Source organism: Sinocyclocheilus rhinocerous, unplaced genomic scaffold, assembly GCF_001515625.1.
Source record: "Sinocyclocheilus rhinocerous isolate Xijiao unplaced genomic scaffold, SAMN03320098_v1.1 scaffold1206, whole genome shotgun sequence".
Taxonomy (NCBI): domain Eukaryota; kingdom Metazoa; phylum Chordata; class Actinopteri; order Cypriniformes; family Cyprinidae; genus Sinocyclocheilus; species Sinocyclocheilus rhinocerous.
Genome location: NW_015659931.1, coordinates 350944 through 359479, shown reverse-complemented (window position 1 = coordinate 359479; position 8536 = coordinate 350944). Strand labels below are relative to the sequence as shown.

The following is an 8536-nucleotide window of genomic DNA, read 5'->3' as shown; positions in this document are numbered from 1 at the left end:
AGCGTCCGCCCGCTGCGCTGTAAAGACAGAGACAGTTGTGATTATCACATCCCTGTGATTAATATCTCATTATCTCCTTCTGATCCAACACTACTGCTGACTGTATTCACACACGGGCTGCAGGCACAAACCGCTGACGGATTCAATCATGCACATACAGTAGAGCACATATAGGATATTCAAGGCATACCATGCATGCGTACATTTAAAGAGACAGTTCAGTCAAGAATTGAAAACGTGTTATGGTTTACTCACCTTCATGTCGTTCCAAATACATATGAGCTCAAAAGGAGACGTTCTGATGAATGTTCACGCTGCTGTTTTCCATTTGATGAAAGTGGGTGATGGTGATTTGTGCTGAGAAATATCCCAAAACACATACCATACTTTAAATTAGGGCTGCAAGATTTGGGGAAAATAGAATTGCAAATTTTCTGATGAATTGTGATTTCAGTTTAAAATAGGAAAAAGAATATAATATTAACAATTTGGTTTTATGTTCTAACTGTAAATTTACAATACTAGTTATTATCTTTATTAAAAATAAAAATGTTATGAGACAAAATATGCAATGTTACTATTTTAATATTTAACTGTAAAAGAATAAAATTTAAGTATTTAAGACAATATAATAATTTTATTTTGCATTACAACTGTAAAATTGCAATATTTATTATTATTATTATTTTAAAATGTTCAAATAGAATATGCAATATTACTATTTTAATATTTCACTGTTTTAAAAAAAATGTTTTTTAAGTGTTTTAGACAATAACATTAATATTATTTTATTTTGCATTACAACTGTAAAATTACAATATTCATTATTATTATTATTATTATTATAAAAACAAGAATTTTAAAACAAATAATATAATATTAATATTTTATTGTGCTTTACAATGAACAGTTCACTACTAATTATTAATTTAGTTATTACAAAACTTAAAAAAATACTAAAAATAAAATAGGAAATATTTCTCTTGTAATATTTCACTGTAAAATAATAACATTTTAAAAAGTATTTAAGAAAATATAATTTAATTTTATATTAAAACTGTAAAATTACAGTAGTAATTATTTATGTCTTAATTTCTTTATCTTTATTTTGACAAAAAAAGCCCTTAAAGCTTCTCTTTGGTTAAGCGCTTGAGAAGATTGCTGGCATGTTGCGTTATATAAGTGACAGACAGACAGACATGTCTTTGCTCACCACCACTATGCATTTTGTGGCTAGTCTCCAAGGTGTTGCTTTTTACTGGCCCAAGTCAAAAGAGTCCACTCTCATACTGTATCTCCATTATAGTCTGGTCTTTTGTCATCTGCAAGGCAAAAAAGCACAAATCTGGTCACTTAATTAAGTAACAGCACATCTCTTCTGCACACCAAAGTTGATGTTAGGGGTTTGTTCAAATCTCTAATTCAGAGTATGAGCGCTAGCAAGGGTCAGATAAGGTAGAACGGATCTCATTCTATTTATTTGTCAATATGTTTATTTTTTGTTAATCTCTTTACATTTATTTGTGGATCATAATCTATTTATTTGGAATTAAGCAACAATTCTATCTCCATAAACAGCACCTGCACATGTTCAGTCTCTACATGTAATTTCTCTACACAAAGCAGTCCCTCATTTCAACTCCAGGGAAGCTTTCTCTTGTCATTAGCCTCCCTTTCGCTGTCAAATATGAATATACCAGTATAATTTACATACATGTAGCGTCTGCGTAGAATCATGCATGATCTTTGGGTTTTATGGCTTGAGACCCTTTTAGCTTTTGACATTTGCATATAAATTACAGTCCTGGTCACAGACTTTACACTTATATGGAAGTAATGGTAATATTGATTCTGCTACAGTTAATTCGAAGATCTAATCTAAATATTTATTATTAATCATAACCAGTTATAATTAGTCATAAATATTTCCATTTTGAGGAGAGCAGAGGTTGAAATCAAAGCTGCACAAGGCCATTCATATGAGTTATGAGGCACGTGTGACTCATTCATCAAGAGGAATATCAGCACTTATGAGCAGTGCACATCACCATCACAGGGATGAGATGACGCTGAAGACACATGGCATGAATGCAGAACACATATTAAATTTACAATATAGACAATATGTTTTTATCTGAAAAAGCTACTTAGAAATGAGCACATACACACACACACACAACACCTACAATAAAAATATATACAAATTTAAACAAATTTGAGGAAATAATAATAAAAGTATTATATATAAATATACTACATACAGTGGTGTGAAAAAGTGTTGGCCCCCTTCCTGATTTCTTATTTTTTTGCATGTTTGTCACACTTTAATGTTTCAGATCATCAAACAAATTTAAATATTAGTAAAAGATAACACAAGTGAACACAACATGCAGTTTTTAAATGAAGGTTTTTATTATTAAGGGAAAACAAAACCCAAAAATATAACAAAGAGTGAAAAATTTAAGGGGGTCTGAATACTTTCCCACACCACTCTATATATATATATATATATATATATAAATATAATACTACACACACACACACATATATATATATATATATATATAGTACTATATATAAGTAAAATAAATAAATAAACAAACATATGAGTCTTTACTTTGAATCAACATAATAATGTCTGACATATCACACTTAAAGAAGGATTTTTTTTTTTGCAGATTCAAGCTAAAAGAACCATATCCAGTCCAAGAGTTTCTAATATTTCCCTTTCCTAGCTGAATAACTGAAATTTAAATTAATGGGAACGTTAACAGAATTCACACTAACTAGCTTTCTGAAGGTGACATTTTACACTTGCAGTGTATTTAGTGATATTGTGATAGAATCTGTAACAGTCTCCCACGCATTGTTTCTCAGACCGTCAGACGTGTGTGTGTGTGTGTGCGCAGTGTTGAGGGTAATGCATTACAAGTAACGTGAGTTACGTAATCAGATTACTTTTTTCAAGTAACTAGTAAAGTAACGCATTACTTTTTAATTTACAATAAAATATCTGAGTTACTTTTTCAAATAAGTAACTCCAGTTACTTTGTTTTCCCATTCATTGACTGACAGCTCTCCTGTCCTCATGTTGAGAGAAATCAGGAGTAAGTGCAGAGGCGCTGTGTGAACATGATGATACTGTAGTTCTAGACTAAATGTGAACATGCATTTACTCATCTCACCTCCACAAAAACAGATTCAGTATTCTGCAAAATGAATAAAAACAGTGCAATGCAAACCTGCAATAATTAAATGTGTTAAATAACACAAATATCTTTTATGCATTTAATCACATTTTATTAATCAATATCTTTGGTCTATCGACCTTCAATGATCCAATTCAGCCATATTAATAAGCAAAAATGACTTAAAATAAACATGACATTTGTTTTTCTTTCTTTTTGTTTCATTGCTGAAGAGTGTTGAACTTTCTTCTCCTGCATTCTATGCTTCATGCAATACAGAATGGCTGAGGAGTATTCGTTTCACTTTTGGTGTGAAAGGGCCTTTACATTTGCCAAAAATATAAATTTTTATATTAAAAACAAATTAGCAAGCCCAGCCCAGATGAGAAAAATTTACGCAAAAGTAACGTAACGCATTACTTTCCATAAAAAGTAACTAAGTAACGCAATTAGTTACTTAGTTACTTTTTGTAACACAAAATTGTAATGCATTACTTTTAAAAGTAACTTTCCCCAACACTCTGTGTGTGTGTGTGTGTGTGTGTGTGTTTCAGAGGCCCTGGCGAGCGTGCGGGTGTAACGCTGTCACTGATGAGGTCACCCGGAGAGGGGAGGCGGGTTAATTGGGAGGTGCTTGGCAAATCTCAAAAGTCTTCAAGTGTTCAAAACGAGACAGAAATTATAAATATAGCTGTGAGCCGCTCCCAAACCACTCCGCTGCAGATGAAAGAGATTCACCTGCAAGACTGGATATTACAAAATGAGGTCATGATAGTAGATCGGGAACAGGACGATTATCTGGACTGAGAATGCTAGCCAGCACACGAGAGAGTGAAATAAATACACACCGGCATCGCCACACGCTACAACAGATAAGATGCTTTTCCACTGTTAAAAACAATGTTTTCTAAGCTGACATGACAGGCTTACAGAAGATGAACAGCAGTAATCCAGACTGGAGAGTGATGACAAATACGATCTCAAAGCAAACATCATAAACTGTGTTAATGGCACCATAATATTGCTTATTTCCTGTAGGAAATGCATGAATTTCCCATTTAAATGTTTTTAATTAAAATAATTAATTTAGTAAATTTATAGGATTATACTTTGATCCCAAACTATCAGACATGCACTAAAAGTTACACAACTTCAATAATAATTCAAATTATTTTATGAGTGCAATTTATAGGATCATTTAATTTATCTATCCATCTATCTATCTATCTATCTATTATCAGTACTGAGAAAGATAAGCAGAACATAAGTAACGTTTTGCAGAAAATAAATAATACAATTTTGGATAATTCTCATTCTTATAAACGAAACAAAACAAAAAGCAAAGCAAACAAAACAAAAAATAAACATTGTCACAAAAATGTGACAAAGAAATGAAACAAAAATGAAAGCAAAAGAACAAATACATTCATGCCATATCCTGCAATTTAAAAGAGGAACATTAATTTGAGATTTCCTAAAAGTGCTTTTATCTGTTGAGTACAAATCAATTCAGGCTGTCAAGACATACAGTCTCCACTAATGGGACTATTTCAAACAAATATAGACACACAACCCACGAACACACACACACACCCACACCTCACTCAAGGTTTTTCCCATTTCAGACAGTATTTGTTGAGTATCTGTTGCTGGTTTGGCACCCCAGTACATGTCCGCAGAAAATGGGAAACGCAAACATTTAGGAAAAGCCATGAATCAAAACAGCGTGCACTGCATACTAGGAACATTTTAAACCATGTTTCTTCAGCATGCACTATAGGAACATTGTTCAAATCAGGATTCTTTAGTGTGCACTTATATAAGAACATTCAAAGAATATTTAGTGCACACAGTATATACTAAAAACATTTAGCCAATGTCTGTTTAGTATGCAATGCATTATGGTAACATTTACACAACATTCAAAGAATGTTTGTTTAGTATGCAGTATAAACTAGAAACATTTGGCCAATATTCAAAGCATGTATGTTTAACATGCACTGCATGATTAGAACATTTACAGAACGTTGTCTAACATGCACTATATACTAATACCAGGAACATTTACCCAATGTTCAGATCAGGAATATTTACTATGCACTGCATGTTTGTAACGATTTGTAACGTTTGTTTACAGAACATTTAAAGTATGTTTGTTTAATATGCTCTATATACTAAAAACTTTAAATGTCTCATTAGTATACACTGAATGTTCCGTAAATGTTTCTAGCATGCAAAGAATGTTTTTAGCATGCAGTATATACTAGGAACATGTAGCCAATGTTCAAATCAGAATTAATTAGTATGCAATGCATTATAGGAACATTTATGGAACATTCAAGGAATGTGCACTGCAGTATATACTAACTAGAAACATTTAGGAAATGATCAGTGCATGTCTCTTTAGTATGCAATGCATGCTAGGAATATTTAGACAGAACATTCAAAGAGTGTTTAGCATGCACTATATATTAGAAATGTTTAGTCAATTTTCAATGCCTAATCTCTAATATGCACTGCATGCTAGGGACAATTACGGAACATTTAAAGAATGTTTGTTTGGCATGCATTATACACTAGGAAAATGTAGCCAATGTGCAAAGCATGTTTCTTTAGTATGCACAGCATGTTTGGAACATTTACACAGAACATTGAAAGAATATTTATTTCACATGCACTGCATACTAGAAACATTTAACCAATGTTCAAATCAGGATTGTTTAATATGCACTCTATAGCTACTATACATATTTACCCAATGTTCAAGGCATGTATTTTTAAGTATGCACTGCATGCTAGGAACATTTACAGACAACATTGAAAGAATGTTTGTTTAGCATGCACTTCATATTAGAATCATTTAAAAATAATTCAAAGCAAGTATTTTTACTATGCACTGTATTTTTGGAAGACAACGTTCAAAGAATATTTATTTAACATGCAGTACATACTATGAACATTTAGCCAATGTTCAACATGTCTTTTTAGTATGCACTGTATGCTATGAATGTTTCCAGAAAATTTAAAGAATGTTTGTTTAGCTTGCACTACAGTATGTCCAAGCAACATTTAGCCAATGTTCAAAACAGAATTCTTTATAAGCATTTCATTACAGGACCATTTACGAAACTTTCAAAGAATGTTTGTTTAGTATGCAGTATATACTAAAACATTTAGCCAATGTTCAACACGTCTCTTTAGTATGCACTGTATGCTTAGAACATTTAAGCAATATTTGTTTAAAGTGCACTATAAGCTAGAAACATTTAGCCAATGTTCAAATCGGGCTTTAGTATGCACTGTATGCTAGGAACAATCTAGCATATTTCTCCGGTATGCACTGCATCAGACACCAGTGTCCATGTGGTGGCAGATTGCGGTCACTCAGGGTTAAACCCATCTCAATCAGAATTTGAGACGAGAACCAGCACAAGGGATACTTACAATCCTTCTTCATCCCTACAAGAAAAAATGCTGCATTAAGTTGCTTTGAAAGAAACTGCTTAAAACACAGATATAACCTTGATCACGCAAGCAGACAGAATACGAAAGACAAAGTCACAGCTGGGAAGCACTCACCATATGGCAAAGACTGCTGGCTATTACTCACTACAAAGGGAATAACAGGCAACCCACTTTCACAAACATCCAGGCACAATACAAATGCATTACCTTTATGCCCATTTTTAGGTTCAAAACACCAAACCTGCCATTAAAGCTCTCAGCGGGCCAAGAAGATGAAGTGCTCAGAACTCTTGAAAGGAGAAACTCGTGAAGCGTTTGGCCTTGACAATGAATATTACACATCTTGAAAACATGGATAGATGACTCTGCCGTTCAGGATATTTTCAACCTTTAATAAACCATTATTTTGAAATTTCATTTAATTCAGTAAAAATGTATCCAAAAACCCCTTACCTTTATAAAGCTAAGCTGAGATGATCCAAAGAATCCAAAACGCAACATATGCTGGTGACCAGCTGTATTGTGCTCTCATTTACACAATATATGTACAATCATATAAAATCATATAAAAGTATGGAAGCCTGTTTCAGCCAAGGAATAAAAAATAAAAAAGGAAATTGAGACTTTTAATTTCACAATTCTGACTTTATATCTTGCAATTTGGAGAAATAAACTGAGGAGAAAATTCAAAATTGAGATATAAATTTATAAAAACTGAACAGAATTGTGAGCTAAAAAAAGTTGCAGTTACCTTTTTATTTTTTCATGTGGCAGAAACAAAAAACAGAAAAGTAATTATTAAAAGTAAAAGTAATTATATAAAGTCACAATTCTTTTAAAAAAAAGTTAGAATTGTAAGAGTCACAAGCGGCAAAAAGTTATATGAATATATGCTTATAAATATAAAAATAAACAAATAATTAATATTTTAATAAAATATATATTTTGTATACGATTTTACTTTTTTAAATTATTTATTTATTTATATTTATATAAATCGTGTGTGTGTGTGTGTGTATATATATATATACACACATAAATTGCATGCAAAACATAAATGAAGCAGTTGCTTTTTTTATATAGGTTAAAACACCTGGATTATCCAAATAAAACATCCAAGATGCTCTTCGATTAAAATATCGTCCAAGCAAGATAATTTCTTCCAAGCATGTGCAGTGACATCAGTAACTAAACAGATTTCCCAGCATGCAGAGCAGGATCAGTTAAAATATCACTGTAATCAGATTAAATCTGAACGCCTGTGCTCTTAAACGCTGCTCTCTTACCAGTACCTGTTTGCTTCACTCACGAGTGTTTCCCAGAATGCAGCAACAGCCACGAGACCAAATTCATGATGAAAGCAGGATAATTGAGCTAATCAATCACAATGATGAGAAGGCAGGAGGTGGCGGAACTGACAAAGTGGTGCCACAATAACAATCTGCTGCTGATTGTCAACAAAACGAATGAGCGCGCACAAGATTTGAGATGACAGACCTGCTCACTTTAGCATTTAGTGCTGGTAGTTTACAGTATCGAGCATATGTATGTGTGTGTGTGTGTGTTTATTTTTTATTTTTATTGCAAATATGATTTATTATGAAGCAATATTCTCATTTTATTCAAGATTTATATATTCAATATTTTATCCAAGGACATTTTTTTACCTTTACAGAGGGCATTTTCCCACTAATCTCATTAATACTTTCATTTCAAATTCTTACATTTGATCTATAAATTCAATTATAGTAATGTGATTATCTATACGTTATCAAATTAAATCACTTACACTGAAAAATACAACTGCATTAAATAATATTATGAGATTATTTTAAATATTTTTGAATATACAAACAAGAAATTATGGTGGAAATGATACTTTT

General features: G+C 32.1%; 1 long non-coding RNA gene across 1 annotated transcript in view; it reads right to left on the bottom strand.

Annotated features, from left to right (window-relative positions):
* Nucleotides 1-261: 261 nt before the first annotated feature.
* The window catches only part of LOC107724528 (uncharacterized), a 43692-nt gene continuing 35417 nt past the window's right edge, over nucleotides 262-8536 (bottom strand). Inside the window, exons 2-3 of the long non-coding RNA XR_001638030.1 lie at nucleotides 1214-1322; nucleotides 262-357 (exon numbers count right to left, since the gene is read on the bottom strand). This is a non-coding gene — a long non-coding RNA (uncharacterized LOC107724528). The remainder of the gene's footprint in view (nucleotides 358-1213; nucleotides 1323-8536) is intronic.